Source organism: Sus scrofa, chromosome 14, assembly GCF_000003025.6.
Source record: "Sus scrofa isolate TJ Tabasco breed Duroc chromosome 14, Sscrofa11.1, whole genome shotgun sequence".
NCBI classification, from domain to species: domain Eukaryota; kingdom Metazoa; phylum Chordata; class Mammalia; order Artiodactyla; family Suidae; genus Sus; species Sus scrofa.
This window is the reverse complement of record NC_010456.5, coordinates 84993457-85011354: the sequence shown is the minus strand read 5'-3', so window position 1 is coordinate 85011354 and position 17898 is coordinate 84993457. Positions and strand designations below refer to the sequence as shown.

General features: G+C 38.7%; 1 long non-coding RNA gene across 2 annotated transcripts in view; it reads left to right on the top strand.

Moving 5' to 3' along the window:
* LOC106506064 overlaps positions 1-17898 on the top strand; it is a 423147-nt gene that overhangs the window by 341055 nt on the left and 64194 nt on the right. For both annotated transcript variants that reach the window (XR_002338972.1, XR_001301047.2), the window contains exons 2-4: positions 7303-7384; positions 13296-13355; positions 13864-13942. This is a non-coding gene — a long non-coding RNA (uncharacterized LOC106506064). The remainder of the gene's footprint in view (positions 1-7302; positions 7385-13295; positions 13356-13863; positions 13943-17898) is intronic.

Genomic DNA, 17898 nt, shown 5'->3' with positions numbered 1-17898 from the left:
AGAATTTTTACATCTATTTTCATGAAAATTGTGCTTTCCCCCCTTTTTTGTATTGTCCTTGTCTGATTTTGATATTAGAGTAATACTAACTTCATAAAATAAAGACATATTCTCACCTTTTTAGCTCTAGAAGAGATTGTTTAGATTAAAAAATTTTTTTTTGTCTTTTTCGGGCCATACTTGGGGCATATGGAAGTTCCCAGGCTAGGGGTCAAATTGGACCTGTAGCTGCCAGCCTACACCACAGCCACAGCAACATGGGACTCAAGCCATGTCTTTGACCTACACCACAGCTCATGGCAACAGTGGATCATTAATGCACTGAGAGATGCCAGGATTGAATCTGCATCCTCATGGATACTATCCAGGTTTGTAACCACTGAGCCATGATGGGAGCTCTGAGATTGTTTAGGTATGCTATTAATTCTTCTTTAAGCATTTAGTAGAAATATCCATGAAACCATTTGATCCTGGAGATTTCTTTTCGGGGGGCATTTTAAATTACAATTTTCAATTTTTACAATGGTTGAAAGATTGTTAACATGGTCTATTCCTATTGGGTAAGTTGTGGTAGCTTCTGTTGTTTAAGGAATTGGTAAATTTTTTAAGTTGTGAAGTTGACATTGGTAGAAGTGGTATTGAGGTGCTCTGTTGCAGCCTTGCAAGGGTAGACATCTAGCTTCCATGCCACCTTTACTGGCAAGGGTGGGAGTGGGTCCACAGTTTTGTTTTTTTTTTCTGCCGTTTTTGGTAGCTGGAGCAGAGCAGTTCTTGGTGAAAAACTTTCTGTCTTGCTATGCTGTTCCTTTTCTGGTCCTTTAACTAGAGAGAGTAGGCTATTGTTGGGGCCACCAGGTTGCCTGGATTCTTTAGCTCCAAGTGTAGGCTTTACGAGACAAAAACAACAAATAGACAAATAATAAAGAAAAAAAACCCAAAAATGACAAAGCCCAGAAATAAACCAGAGAAAACCACCTTGTTGTTTTTCAGGTCCTGAGGTTCTTAGCCAATCTGTACTCTTACTTCTATGTTTTAAAGTCTTTTTATTTGTATATAATGTTGAAGGTTTTTAGTTGTATTTAGTGAGAGAAATAGGAAAAAGTATATCTATATTCTATCTTCCCACAGGAGAAGTCCATAATATATTTTTTAATGGAAAATAATATTAAAGATCAATATACATGGTATGAATCTGATCTTGTGTCAACAAAAATTTAAAAGAAAATTACATATGATAAATATATTGGTTTTAACATATAAAGATATAAATATATCCTGTATAATTTAAATATATAAATATATAATTATTACAAAATTGTTCTCTTAAAATGGAGAAGTAAAGTTATGACATACTTTTATACTTCTGTATGTTGATTTTTTCCCTACAAGTTACCCATTTTTTTTTTTGTTCCTCATTCTTTCCTTTTTTTCAAATTAATTAAATGTCAGTTGGACAACTTCATATCATAGACGATTTTACACTTTGCTTACAAAAATCTAAAAGTTTGTAGATGTATTATTTTGACTGTCTTCTCATTTTGCAGAAAAACCCTTTTCAATCAGCTATACATGGTCCTTGATACAGACTTTTTCTCATGGATTAAAGAGCTTTAATTTTGTCTGGTCTTCCATACTGTTCAATCACAGCACCCAATTTCTCAACTTCAGCTATTTTCTCAGCAACTAGAAAGATCTTTCAAATGATGTCCTTAATAATCAGAGCAATTTTGGTGTTTGTCTTAGACATTAGTTTTATCACTAGTGTATAATTGTGCCTCTATGGACAAAATATAAAGTCTGTTCAAATGTTCTTTTCACTCGGAAATTCGTGTCATTTTTATAACTTCCTCTTGAACATTACTGGGGAAAGGGACCATAATTGACGATCTGCTAGATCTGATCTTGGCAGCCAGTTGTGATATTAGACAACGACCCAAAGTCCTTCTGGAATTATTTTTTTCTGTTAATTGGCTGGAAATACTTTCCTCTTGCTCCATGCCATGGATCGGGTAATATATCATGATATTTTCAAAGAGTAAAGTGGAAAATCCCTCTTAACAGTGGTAACCTTCATTGCTGTGGATAATCTTTAGTAGTTTTCTTTATTTTTTCTATTGCTTCATTCAGATTTTGTATTTCTTATTGTATTAAATTTGGTGTTAGTTTGGCTGTTATAATACTTGTTGGTCTGTTTTATAAAATATGAAGTGTTTCATCAATACTTATTATAAAACCATGACAATAATCCATTATAATTTAATCATTTTGTTATATACCCTTTCTAATTTTGATTTCTTATTTTTAGTAAATGCAACAGTAGTTTTCTTATTTTATTAGACTTTTTCAGCTACTATATTCTGAATCTATTCATCAATTTTACCAACTTTTAGTTGTGTATCTCCCCCCCCAACATTTCCACATATTATTTCCTTCCTCATATTTTCTTTGGGTTGCTTTTTCTCATTTCCTAAAATCTTAGCTAATTTGTATTTCAGAAAATAAGGTTTTAGTGAACATTCTCTACTGTGGAAAAAAAATTTCATATATTTGTTTTAAAAAAAGGCTCATTCCCTCTGAGAAATTTAGACTCAATTGAGAGAAGATTGAGAAGACATGGCATGGCTAGGCCAGCTATGTCAGTTCTCCCTGCCTCGTGATGCAGGAGATTCTTGTATATGCTCTGATTGGTCATCATTACATGGTTAGAACATGACCACACATGTGTAATGCATGGATGTTACATAGATCCCATGGCCACTATAGCAAGATGATGCCATAAGTGACATGTTCAGAAACTATGCCAGAACTCTATACTAGTTTTAAGTATCAAGGCTTAGTGTTTCAGCGTAATATGGTCAAGAGTCCTCACCCTGGAGTTCTTGCATGTGGGCAAGACTTTACCTTGGAAATCAGGATACCCAAATAGCCAATGCCTCTCCCATGAGGAAAATGGGATTATCTGAGAAAGCATTTTTTTTTTCAGCCATTCCCATCCTGTTGCATTTTGTTACCTTTGTTGTGATGCATCTTTGAGCTGACTGCAGTAAAATTTAAATACAAGTCATATATTTATATCACAGAGTGGTCATTTTCACCACCCGTCAAGCCCCAAACCCCTGCAAAGCTATTTCAAATGAGTTCTTTAGTGAACAGTGTTAAAGTATAATTTTTCAGAAATGTAAAATCGTGATTCTTGGGCAAATACAAAATGAACACGTCAAAGATTTTTAACTTATTAATTAATTAGGGAGCCAGTAATATGTTGTGACAGGTTCAAAGAGCATGTAAGAGGCAAAAGTTCATAGGCAATTAAACAAAGAAACGTTGAGATGATTATTGAGTTAGATATAAAAGATTTACTCCTAATAAACTATAATAAATTTGTAGGGGTGAACTGTTTATTTGACAGAAATTATTTGCATCACTGTAGGGCAAAATACATATGTTAACAAGTAACTTCATTAAATCTGTAACTTCCAATTAGTCTTCAACAAGGAGATGAACTAAGTATGTCCTCCTAAACAATCCTTAAGTGGTCTCTGCCCTTGTATGGTGTTGAAAAGACATGATGTCCACATTTTTATTTTCAAGTTTCAGATCGTTTTTCTGACAATGGAAAGTCTCCTAAAACAGTTGGTGAGAACGCCCACAGTAAAACCTTTGGTGATTAAATCTTACCATCTCTAGCACTAGAAACATGATTGGAAGTAAGAACATGTTTCCTTTGAAAATCTGAAAAAAATCACTTCAGTGTCTTTGGTGAGAAACACTCTTTTTTTCAATTTTTACCAAGCTATATGGAAAATTATTTAGGCAGTTAAGCATGGATGAGTCTGGGCATACATTAATCAATTTTTACTGCGGAAAACTAAAAGCAGAGTTTTGATGCTGCCATGGCCTGAAGACCTAGAGGTACACTAGGATGGACAGACAAGAAAAGCAGTTCTCAAACTTTAGCTTATGCTAAGAATCACCGGAGGAGGAGGTTTGCTAAAACACAGCTTCTGGGTCCCCTCCCCAACAGATGATCTCAAAGAGTGGTCCCCCAAACCAGGGGAATCAGCATCACCTAGGAATATTTTAGAAATGCTAATTCTCAGGCCCCACCCTACCCAGCAACTTCGGAGGTTGGGGCCTCCTATGGCTTCAAGCCCTCAAGTTGATTTTATTTTACTTTATTTTATTTTTAATTTTTTTTGTCTTTTTGCCTTTTCTAGGGCTGCTCCCGCGGCATATGGAGGCTCCCAGCCTAGGGGTCTAATCGGAGCTGCAGCCACCAGCCTACACCAGAGCCACAGCAACATGAGATCTGATCCACTTCTGCAACCTACACCACAGCTCACGGCAACGCCGGATTGTCAACCTACTGAGGAAGGCCAGGGATCGAACCTGCAACCCCATGGTTCCTAGTCGGATTCGTTAACCACTGTGCCATGATGGGAACTCCAAGCCCTCAAGTTGATTTTGATGTACACTCAAGTTTGAGAAGCCCTCCCTTAGAGAAGGCCAGGAGTCACTTCAGATTGAGAACAATCAAGAAGAGTTAAGAGGCATTACCCCAGCTCATAGATGGTAATGTCAGGCAATGTCCTAAGCACTTTAGACATTCCATATCACTTAATTTCTCATAAAAAGACAATTAGGAAGATACCATCGTCATCTCCATTGATAGATGAATAAAGTGGGATGCAGGGGTAAAGCCATCAGCACTGAGTCACTGGGAAGTTGTGGAACCAGGATCTGCCCCCAAAGTCTACATGTCTAGTCACTGCTCTTCTGTTTCTCATCTTCTATGCAGGCGATGGTTTTTATCCTTCAGATTTGCTTTAATGCATTCAAGTAAATTATTATCACATTCACGTAAATTATTTCATAATTTTTGATTTTGTCTTGTCACTTTTTCTAATACCATCCATGGCATATTTCCTGATGATTTCATCATCCACACATAGACATCTATAGTATATTGGGATTTTAGTTCTTTAACCTGCTCTTCCTAATATTCTATCTTCTAGCCTACAACAGTCACCCATTCCCATAGTCGTTTTCTAGGATTTAGCATTACCAGTACCTGTACCTCTTCACAGTCTCAGTTCCAAGTAGACTCTAATCTGATCACCACCATCTTCCACTTTCCCAGCTCACTTCTCTAGTGAGCTCCAAGCATTTGACCCCATAGAAGCCTAAAGTCTTATTATCCTATTGAATTTTTTTTCCTTACTCAGCTTAGAGCATAGTTTCCACATATTAATTACCTTTTTTGCCATACACCTCAGCAACTTTGTCTATCTTTCCCTGAATTATAGCCATATGGTTAAACCCAGCTTTAGTTAAGTATAATGGACAACTCACTCCGTACCTACACACAGGCTGAAAGTGGTGTGGGAAAATGATGGTGCTGACTGGCTTTACGTAAGAATCATGACCTCTAACCTCAGTGCTGCCCAGCAGTTGTGCTACATTTCCTGGTCTAATTGGTTGCCAGATTTATTTACACATTGGTATCAATTATGGTGCTTCAAAAATACTCCTTTCTGTGTCTCACTCCCAGTGATCGAGATTTAATTGGTCTGGGATATGGCCTGGGTTGTGAATTTTTAAAAGATGTTTATAATCTAGTCCATTTATACTTCAGCTCTCCTAGATGGCTTTTTTACACTTCTTTGCTCAAATCTCTGATTCCTGGATTATCCTCCCTCTCAGTTTGCTTCATTTTTCACTGAGAAGTTAGAAACCAATAGAAAAGAACTTCTCTCCACTCCAGTCACTTCATCTACAAACCTACAGTTATTTGGACACACTTATTCTGTCTCCCCAGCTAGCATCATGAATGCACTTCCCATGTCCCTAAGTCCAAGCTGCCTCTTATGCACTGGATCCCATCAACTCCTCCCTACTCAAGAGCATCATTTCAGTTAAAATATTAGTTATATGCCCCTACTTGAAATTAGGGATTTCATAATTTTTATTTACTATGCCCCTCCCATGCTTAGAATGGAGGCTTGCAAATAGTGCATATTCAAGAAATATTTGTTGAATAATGAGCATATTTTCATCACTGTTTGTTGTACTGGTTATCTATTGTTTGGCCCTAAGTCCCTTTGTACCCTTCTTTTTTTTGCCCTGCTCTCTGTCCAGGGATTTTGTTTTCCAAAGGCTGCTTTACCTGGGTTTCCTGGCACACTGGCTTCCTGTTAGGTTCTGCTCAGCTTAGGCAGGAAGTTACCGGTTGGGGGAGAGATCAGGATATGTCTCTCTAGCTACAATCCGCAGTAGCTATGTCTCTCCCTGACGCTACTCCCACAGGCATTCCTTCTCCTCAACACTGCCTCTCTCAGTGAGCTCTAGTAACATGGTTTTCTCCCCCTCATTTTTAGGGGTGACCATGGATCCCCACTGTTACTTGTCCCAAGTATGTCAACATTCTTTTTTTTTTTTTTTTTTTTTTGTCTTTTGTCTTTTTAGGGCCACACCCAAGGCACATGGAGGTTCCCAGGCTAGGGGTCTAATTGGAGCTGTTGCCGCTAGCCTATGCCACAGCCACAGCAATGCCAGATCCGAGCAACGCCTGTGACTTACACCACAGCTCACGGCAATGTTGGCTCCTTAACCCATTGAGCGAGGCCAGGGATTGAACCTGCAACCTCATGGTTCCTAGTTGGATTCATTTCCGCTGCACCATGATGGGAACTCCCAAGTATGTCAACATTCTTGATTAGCTCCTTTAGTGCTGCTCATGCCTCTAACTCCAGTCTCTATTGAAGTCCCTTTGTATGACCATCTGGAGAGAATTAAGAATCTAGCAGGAACTAGTTTTAATAACCACTTGCATTTTTATTATAAAAGATTATTGCCTACCTGGATAAATCTTGAGGATATTATGCTGAGTGTAAAAAGCCAGTCCCCAAAGGGCACATATGGTATTATTCAGGTCATGAAGATGTACTGGAACTGTCATTGTCCACGTGTGGTAGGGTTTGCCCCAAGCAATGAATGAAGCTCCAAAGGCTTCACTCTCATCAACCCAAACCCAGAATGTAAAAGGTATTGGAATCTTTGGGGTAACTTCTGTCCACTGCACAAAGTATTTCATGTATTAATATGTGATTTATTTAGCTCTTGAAATTTCTCTTTAAAGAAAATATAATTATTACTCCCATTGTTTTGTTGTGGTAAAATATACATAACATAAAATTTACCACTTCAACCATTTTTAAATGTATAGGCCAGTGGGATTAAGTACTTTTACATTGACATATGCCCATCACTACTACCTACTCCAGAACTTTTTCGTCCTTCTAGATTGAAACTTCTGCTCTCTCCTTGTTCCTGGCAACCATCATCCTACCTCTGTCTAAGAACTTGACTTCTCTAGTCACCTTGGGTAAGTGGAATCATGCAATATTAATCTTTTTCTGTCTGGCTTATTTTACGTAATGTCTTCAAGGTCCGTAAGATACATCCATCCATAGCATGTATCAGAATCTCCTCCCTTTTAAAGGCTGAATAATATTCTGGTGTGTGTGTGTGTATGTATGTATATATCAGTTTATTCCATTCACCTGTCGATGAACATCTTAGTTATGTTCACATTTTAGCTATTGTGAATAATGCAGCTATGAACATAGATGTTCAAATACGTTTAATTTCCTGCTTTCAACTCTTTTTTGTGAATACACCCAAAAGTGGAAATGCCAGATCATATAGTGATTTTGTGTTTAATTTTTTTATGAATTTCTATACTGTTTCCCACAGTGACTGCACCATTATTTCTCCTACTTTTTAAATGAGGAAAATAAATCTCAGAGAGATTAAATGACTTGCATAGTTTTGTCCAATCAGTAAAAGGTAAAATCAGGATTCTCATTTGTGTCTCTTTTATGCCAGAGCTCCACTATGGCATATTATAAGTTACCCTGGAAAATAGTCAAGGCAAAGGTCAAACTTCTGTTATTGTTGTTGAATTAGCTTAAAAAGAAAAATTAGTCCCCCCTCTTATACATAAAGATCTGCTTATTCACACATTTCCATAGCTCTTTCACTTTAGGTGTTTCTTCTCAAGCAAAGACTGGTACTTTCCTTGCGGATAAAGAGAAGCCCAGCTGTTTAAATATTTATGTAACAGTATTGCAAAATGTATGCCTAGCCAGGAAGACTTTTTTTTTGCATGTAGACATAATTAAACAGGCAGATGAGCCCATGAAATATTTAAGGCTCCCATATAAAGTCTTTAAGGAATCCTTTCTAAGCCAATAAGATGTTAAGAGACGCTCCATCCCCAGTGTAAGAGGAAAAGATCTGGAACAATCTGAATGCTCATAGAAAAAGCTGCCATGGACACATCAGCATGAGTCTAGGTACACACTGAGACCCAGAGGAATAAGCCTCTGAGAGTCAGCCTCCCTTTAGTCTGGCAAGAACCTCTGGCCCTTACACCCTAGAGGCCTCTGCTCATTTAAATCGTAAATGGCACTTTGCGTGGGTTCCAGAGAACAAATTAAATGCAATCATACTTGAAAGTCAGTTAAACAAGATCTGACTGGTATGTCCTTTTTTGGTCAAAGACTTCCAGTGCCATTGGCTCTCTCCTGGATGGTAATGGGGTCATATTAAGGTTATTCACATACCTATCTTTTGTGGAGTACTTTGCTATAATAGGGCTTTGTTTACTTGCATTTAGTTTTAAAATAGATAATAAAAAATTGCTTTAATAAAAGCAATGCCCTGGATGCAGTAATAACAACAACAAAAATAGATTGAATGATACTGACAACTATTACTGAGCTCTTAAACTGCGGTTAGGTGCCATGCTAACTTCTTTTACATAAATTGCTGTCTCTGGTCCTCAGCCTGACAAAGGAACTGTTTTTATTGCAATTATCCCATAAGGAAACAGAGGCTCAAACTCACAAAGAAAGTAGTTAACAATGTTGAATTTTGTGCTTGCCTTGTGTTTTCAGAAAAGAACAACAATTAAGTAATCTCCCCACTCTTTTGTGTTCCAGGAAATGGTTTCTTGCAAGAAGCACTCTTTGTCCTATGATTTAGATAAGACTCTTAGATGCCTCACCTTGTTTACCTATGATAAAGTCAGACACTCTCCAAAGGCCAGGGTGGTCCACTGTGTGTGCCTGTACGTGTGTCGGAGAGGGAAGGGGAGGAGCAGAAGGACACAGGTGATGCTGGAGTGCTTCCTAGAGAGCAGTTGTGAATAAGCTGAAGTTTGCAATTGTCCATGGTCCGCCGTTTGATTTTTTTCTCATGGAATTTTATTTTAAAAAGGACAAAAAAGTAGACTTTGTAAACATTTAAGTACAGACTATTTATAATTTTCGAGTTTTGTAAATTTGCAACTAATGTGCACATCAGTTTGCTTTTCCTGGACAAGTCCATAGCTTTTTAGTGCTCACCTGAAGAAATCAAGGTATTTCTTGAGAGTATTTCTAAAGTTAGGAACCAGAGATATGAACCATTGTCACTGCACAGATTTAGCAGCCTCAAATATTTTCCCAGGAAGAGGTGAAATGAATCTTTCAGGGGTCGTGGAGTTTGCAGAAGGTGTTTCTAAAAGGTTGCTTTCTCCCTTTCCCCATTTCAAATTACACAAGGGATAAACTACTGCTCAGCCACTCTAAAGATATTTTTTCACTCACTGTTCCATGGCACACCACATAAATACCTAGACACTGGTGATTTTCTAATCTCCCATCATCTCTCGTGTCCACCACCAATTGCTTCTGATATGTTTCTTTCTGTCCAACAAGTACTTCCTGGTAAGGGCCATCTATGCCCTTAGTCACACCCCTGGCCCTGACCCCCTCCTTTTCTCATCTTTCCTCATCTTCCTTTACATTTCAGAGTGCGGAGGCCATAAAGCTTTTCAAGGAACTTCTCTGGCAATGACAGAGGGGTGAAAACTGATCTGTAGACACTACTGGAGACTCATAGCCTTACACTAGGGCCGCGGCTTCCTACTAGGCATCATTAGCTGGATCAAAGTTGGTCAAAAATCCACCCTCTCTTGCCTTTCCCAACTTTACACACACACACACACACACACACACACACACACACACACACACGTGAACACACTAGCAGAATGCTTGGTTTGAAGAGGGCTGTAAAGGTTGGGAACCCATTTCTCTAGGAATGGTTACAGTGTTGTGTCCCTGGTAGCCAGATTGTTGCAGGATAGTCTGTGTTGTCTACCAAGGTTGGCAATCAACCATCCCCAAACACCAAATGTGGAGAGAAAAATTCAGAGAGACCAGCTTGATAGTAGGGAGCTGAGGAACGGGCAGCAAAGGATCAGTCTCCTGCATAAAAAATTGATGCCAGAACATTCAGGTATGGGGAGGAAACAACAGTCAATTAAAGGGCATATCTGAAGGCATGGCAGATGAAAACAGGACACAAGAGGTTAGCAGGAAAGAGGCAGCCAAGGAAACCTGAAGAAGCAGTAAGTTGAGGTCTTGGAAGGACTTGGGTGAGCTGTATCAGACACAGGTACTACCCAGGAGATCTCAGGAAATCAGGTATTCACAGGAGGTGTTAGGGCACAGCTAGCCACTGCTCTAGAAGAGAAGGGGCATTACCAGATACCAGATACCATAAAGTCCAACAGGAGGGGTCGCAAGATCCCAGCTGGTCTGAGTCAAGTTTAACATTGTCCTCTCTTTGCTTTTCTTTATGGGGATTCTCAAAGCAGAAAGCATTTCATTCACAATACCCATTCACTTACTTCTCAGCCTTCTGTGCTCAGTGGGGTTTCCACGGCTTTAAAATTACAAAGAATTGAGAATACCCCCTAGCTTAATGGTCTGCACTATAATTTCAGGATAAATGCCTTGACCAACTAACAGTGTGCTATCACATTTCAGCCTGGAAGGAGGGATTTTCTCGAGTCAGAGTGCAATAACATCCTCTATCCATTTTCTTTCAAGTTGTCAACCAGTCTCATCTCAGAGTAAGAAGAACAGTAATGAGTAGTGAGTGAAACAGGTTTACCTAGAGATATTTATTTTTATTGTTTATTAAAAAAATTTTTTTATGGTGTTATCCATGGCTTATGGAAATTCTCAGGCTAGGGATTGAATCTGAGCCAGAGCTGTGACCCACACCACAGCTGCAGCAATGCTGGTTCCTTTAACCCAGTGCACCGGGCTAGGGATTGAATTCACACTTCCACAGCAACTTGAGCCACTGCAGTCAGATTCTTAATGCACTGTGTCATGGCAGGAACTCCTACCCAGAGATCTTAATACATAAAACTTGGTTGGTTTAAAACACACCAGTGTAAGTTTGGAGTTAGTTTCATGGAAATCATTTGTTTCCATGAAACAAGAGATATGCATTAGAAACTTAAGGCTGCTGAAGCCCGCAGAGAATAACTGTGGCTTAGCAGTGAAATTTATCTGGATTCACATCCCAGCCTTACCCTTTGTGAGCTGTGTGATTTTGGGAAAATCATTTAATCTCTTTGTTTCTTGGTGTATTTATTTATAATATGGATACAATAATAATACTTAGAGTGGTTATGTGAGGGAAACCTATACACCTGTGTGAGGGAGTCATACGTATAGAGAGAGCTCATTCAAAGAATTCCTGTCCTGCTGAAGAGCTTACCAACCAGAAGTGGGATGTGAGTGGTTAGACTCTAAGCAAGAAGTAGACATCAATGCTGGAATGTTCTCCTGGCCACGAGGGATGTCAGAGTGCTAGGCCAAAGGCTCATGTGTTAGCTGGGACTCTGCATACACAAGTGGGGTGGGGGTCTAGATAGAAAGAACACAGGCGATTCTTGGGGACCAAGGTTCCATCTTAGAAGACAGAGTGAGGTCATCTAGGCTGTGTGAGCCTGGGACAGGAGCAAGCTGAGACAGGGTCAAGGAAGTTTGGCATGAGGAGCCAGAGGGTTGGGGTACTTTGTTTTCCACTTTTGATCACTTTTACAGTTTAAGAGACTCCTGTGGGAACACTACACTATCTCATCTATGCTAAGGAGGAGTCTTCTGTCCCTTAAGTGAGAGCTCTGAAGGCAAAGTAGTGCATTCAGGAAGGAAAGGGTGGTGGGCAACACCATCAATCTGGGGAAGGGACACCAAGGACAGAGATTATCCCTCACGCCTTCTTCCCTAGACAATTCCTTCTTCTTCTTCTTTTTTTAAATTTCATTGAAGTATATTTGATTTACAATTTGTGATAATTTCTGCTGTATGACAAAATGGCTCACTTATACATGTACACACCTCCATTCTTCTTCAGATTCTTTTCCCATATAGATTATCACAGAACATTGGATAGAGTTCCCTATAGCAGGTTCCTGTTGGCCAGTCATTCCATATACCTCAGTGGGCATATGCCAAATCCCAACCCCCCAGTTCACCCCTCCCCTCCTCACCTGTCTCCTTTGGTAACCATAAGTTTGTTTTCAAAGTCTATGAGTCTGTTTCCATTCTGCAAATAAATTCATTTGTATCCCTTTTTTTTTTAAGATTCCACATGTAAGTGGTATAATAATGTTTTCTTCCTCTAACTTCACTTAGTATAATAATCTCTAGATCAATCCATGTTTCTGCAAATGGTATTATTTCATTTTTTATGGCTGAGTGATATTCCATTGTATATATGTGCCACATCTTCTTTATCCATTCCTCTGTCAATGGACATTTCCCTAGAGATTTTCTCTACAGGGCTCCAAAATGGAGGTATATTTGAGTATGTATATCTATAGCTGTATCTGTATATACATACTCAAATATAGAAGGTGTATGTATTTGTATATATTACAAAATGATCACCACAATAAGTCAACATAACATCTATCATCATACATACTTGAAGAAAATTTTTCTTGTGACAAGAACTTTTAAGATGTCTTAGCAGATTCCAAATATGCCACACAGTATTATAACTACAATAACCATGCTGTATGCTATATTTCCACGACATATTTATTTTATAACTTAGAATTTGTTCAAACAACTGTTTTGATAAGTGTGGTTTCAAAAATCAATTGACTAATTTTTAAACTAAACTGGCATTCTACACTATTAGCCAGGCAAGCAGAACCCAATCTTCTCTAGATTTCAGAACATGAATAATGATGCTATAAGACCTCTTTATTCCCCAGGAATGTAAACTGCTCCATTTTTCTTATCCACCCCCCCATTCTATTCTCTTGGTTATGGGGTGGTTGTTGAATCAGGGGAGTCCTAACTTTGGGAAATCCAGGTCTCTCCAGACTCTCTATTCACAGAAAATAAAACCAGTGGTTTCCTACCTATTTTTTTTAGGGGGCAAGAAGTCATAGAAAACTATTGAGAAAGAACCACCATAAATATCCAAAGATCAAGGTGAGTTGTATTGAATCCCCCCAGGTAGTTTGAGAAATTTTACTAGGTATTCTAAGGAGTCTAGACTGAGAGAACTAGCTTTTCCAGTGGGGTGGGAGAGCAAGGCTCAGGTGAGGGAGGAGAGAAGAAATCAGGCAGAAGCCATAGAACAATCTGAAAGTGAAGTAGGCTTAAACGACACAGGACAGAGGCAAAGCCATTTGGGCACATTTATCATACGACTGCGGTAGCCCAGAATGGGGCAGCCTTTGGTGTAGAGAGAACACAGAAGTGGTCTATGAAGTGGTAATTCTCCACTGTTCTGAGAATTCCTCCAACACATACATGTATACAGGATTTTACAGTTTATAAGTCTTTTGGCAGATGCTAAATCATCTGTGATGGCATGATGCTAGGAATTACTGTAAAAAGATTCTGGGGGTGGGGGGTTCCGTACTCATTCAACCAACCTTCCTTGTGTGGCTTGGCTATGAATGCAGTGAAAATAAGGATTCTCCCTCTCTTATAGGAAAGGGTTTAGAAATCCATGCGACCTGGACAGAGACAGAGTGACACAGAAGAACTGTGCCATGGGCTCCATCCCTGAGGTTTGTGCCTCCTCCAAGTGGGCTGAGGGCTGTTGGAACATGTTTGCTTCCCCTTCTGTTGTCTGCGAAATGCCTGAGCACCTGAGTCTATTATTATTAATGCTATTTTTGTCATGATACTCTCCTGTCATTTTTTTTTTCTGCTTAAACTAAAGCACAAAAATTAAGGGGCCTTGTGCCCAGGATACATCTTTATTCTTCTGATCAGTTATGTGTCCCCCCAAAAAAAATCTGTCTGAGAAACCTTTGTATCTGTATCTATTTGAATTCCCCCAGAGGAGAGCCTGCAAGGTACTTACTTCACTACAAACTCTTCTACTGAGGTCAATGTAAATTTAGCTTCATTGATTCCTTGGTGAATCTCTAATTGCTGCCTTGAAGATCGATCTCCATCACGTAAACCCGGTTTTGAAAGGCAATTCTGTGCATTGTGTGTACACTTCCTCTGTTGCTGTCTGGGATGCTCATGAAAGCTTCTTTTTCTTCTGCCAAGGGGAGGTGGCCAGACTGCTTGCTCTTTTGGGAGTGAGAATTACTGGCAGATCTTCACACAGAATACTAGAATATGACTTGATGCTAACCTTTCCCCTCATTTGTAGCAAAGATGTTGTCAAGTGAAAAATTAACAAATTGCAAGATGATAGAAGTCAATAAACAAAAAATTACAATTTTCATCATCTCGAAGGGCAATTAGGAAACAAGAATAAATAACTGTCTTGGTCTCATTTGATTCCAGAGGGAAACTGGAAAAAATAGGATAAGCAAGTCTTAACTTTTTCATGATAAAAAATGGTAAAAAGGTATTTTTGGAGACAGGGAAGAAAAGAAAATATACTTGAGATAAGCTCTAGATTTAAAGGGGCAGATATTAGTGTAATAAGCAGTGTCTGTGCAAAGATGGAATACCTACACATTGGCTTTTCTCGTATGGTGATACCCTATATATTAGGACTTGCTTATAGCAAATAAAAATATGTTACACTCCATCAATCAGATTAAATGGGGACATTTCTCATGAGAAGAGAAGGGTGTCTTTTGAAACCCAAGGGCAAGAATGCAGTACTGGAAGTAGACCTTGCCATTTTCTTTCTATTTATCTTTTCTATTTCTCTCCTTCTGTGCAAACCACCTTTCTTCACTTCCAAGCCCACATAATTAAAAAGCAAGAAGTAGTCCACACTTCCTGAGTTTAATCTATTGGTATTATCCAAACAAAGAGACATGACTCCTTATTCAACTCTACGTTTTAATACTTAGAGACAAGCCTCTGATTGGCTGCTTGGGTCATGTGGTCCAATCAACTGTAGACAGGGGCAGTCCTGAGGGCATGGACCAATTGTACAGATGCCTGCCAGGAAGTCATCATTGTGAAGTAGAGCAGGAAGGGGGAGGATACAGTTAAAGTAGTGTCACTTTGGGAGTTCCTGTCATGGCTCAGTGGATAACCAATCCGACTAGGAACCATGAGTTTGTGGGTTTGATCCCTGGCCTCGCTCAGTGGGTTAGGGATCCACCGTTGCCGTGAACTGTGGTGTAGGTCGCAGATGAGGCTCGGATCCTGTGTTGCTGTGGTTCTGGTGTAGGCTGGTTCCTAGCCTGGGAACCTCCATGTGCTGCGGGTGCAGCCCTATAAAAGACAATTAAAAAAAAAAAAAAACAAACAACAACAAAAAAACTAGTGTCACTTTGTGCTGGGAAGATTTTCTTGCAGCCATGCAGTATAACCCCACTAGAGAGCCAATACATATAAGCAGGAGCATTGTTCATACAGTTTTGTTGTTGATGTTAAATCAAGCAATTTGTAAAGTCAAGTTGATGAGGTCAAGAAGAGCATTTATAGGTATGTATCTCTTTATCTTGACATTTGGTTCATTTATTCTAGCCTGAGGATAATAATCCTCAAGTAGACTTTCCTTTCCAGTTTTTCGATGTCAGATCTCCAAGTCATCTAGAGAATAGACTTAGTTGTATGAAGGAATCTGTACAGTAGGTTACAATCTGATGAGGCTAAAATCTCTGTAGCTGCTATTCCTATACCAGCTTCTTGTAGAAGTCTTTCTTCCTCACTCTTAATCCTCTGGGTGTCAATAACTACAACCATGGGATGCTCCAGGTCTGATTTCCTGCCCTGAAAAGCTGAAATAGACAATAGAATAAACAGTCTCATGATCTGATTCAAATATTTTCTCATTAATCCCAGAGGAAGAATCACTATTAAGCAGCCTTGTTCCTCTTACTCAGGGCTCATTTTTGGCTTCCTTTAATTTTCAATGGGTAAGGTTGCTTCTCAAATAAAAGGTACCCCTAGGGACCTAGGATAGTCTGACTACCTAGCTGTCAATGCAAAAGAGAAAAGATAACTTTTAGAATTATTTCAGCCTCTCTCCTAATAGTTCCACTCTATAATCTTGTGAAAGGTTTCCCTAAGGTTAAGAGGGTTAAGAGCTGACCAGCTTTTATGGATAGGAGGGCCTTGTAGTTTTGCATGTGGTGGTCAACATTCAACAAGGCAGAAACAAAGAGGAAAGGGAAGAGTGGGGAGAAGGGTGGGTTTAGTATATGTGTTGCTGAAGCGATCAGGAGAAGGGTGGGTTTAAAGTGATCCAAACCTCCAAACCTCTTGCTGTTTATCAGAATATAACTTGAACAAATAATTTAAAATTATATCAAGATTACTAACAAAATTTTATCAAACTTCTTAAATTTTGGTCTTATTATTATTTTTTTCTTTAAATCAACTTTTGGAATATATATATAGAAAAGTACACTTAGCATGTGTGTTCAGCTATATTAATTTTCTTTTAAAAATATTTTACTTTGGATTTTGAGAGTGAAAAGCTGAAGTGATAAAAATTTGTTTGGTCATATTAATTTTCATAAATAAAAGCACCTATGCCTCTCAGTCATTTATCCTCCAAAAGGAATCACTGTCTTGATTTGGAATTCCACTCAAGCATTTTGCCTGTTGCTGAAATTTATGCAGTATATACTCTCATGTCTGGGCTTCTTTTGCTCAAAGTCATCTAGAGCTTATCCATGTTGTTTATACATTTGATGAGTGGAATCTATTAATTTTCAATTCTCTATAAGGTTGCTTATATTAATATGACACTGTATATTTTTACATTCAAATGCTAATGGTTCTTTGTGTTGTTGCCTTTGTGAGATTATTACAAGTCATGTTGCCACAAATTCTCTTGCAAACGTCTTTCTGTGAATATATGTATACATTTATATTTGGAATATACAAAGGAGTACAATTGCTGTGTCAGAGCATATATGTGAGGCGATCTTTAGCAGATCCTGCCATGATACCTATGTGGTTGTACCAAAGTACATTTACCAGCAGAAAACTATGAAAGTTTTTATTCTCCTACACCTCTCCAAAAAATGTGCTGTAAAATTTGTCAGTTCTTAGAATCCCTGTCGTGGCTCAGTGGTTAACAAACCCGACCACTATCCATGAAGACATGGGTTCGATCCTTGACCTTGCTAAGTGGTTTAAGGTTCTTGCGTTGTTGTGGCTGTGGTGTAGGCCGGCAGCTACAGCTCTAATTCAACTCCTAGCCTGGGAACCTCCATATGCTGTGGGTGTGGCTCTAAAAAGACAAAAAAAAATTTGTCTATTCTTGTATTTTATATTGGTTTTTATTTGCATGTCCTTGATGCATGATGGGATGACATTTTTGGATGTTTAGTTGACTTCTGAATCTTAACTGTGATATATCAGCTCAGGCATTTTGTCCAGTTTTCTATTGGGTTATTTGGGAGAACACACTTCACTTCATAAATATTTTGTCATATATGTACATACTATGACTTGGCTTCTGCCTCTTAATTGTGTCTCTTAATGAACACAGTGCTTAATTTTAATATTGTCCAATTATCACTGTTTTATTTATATTTATTACTTTTTGTATCCTCTTTAAGAAACCTATCCTCCCCCAGGGTCATGA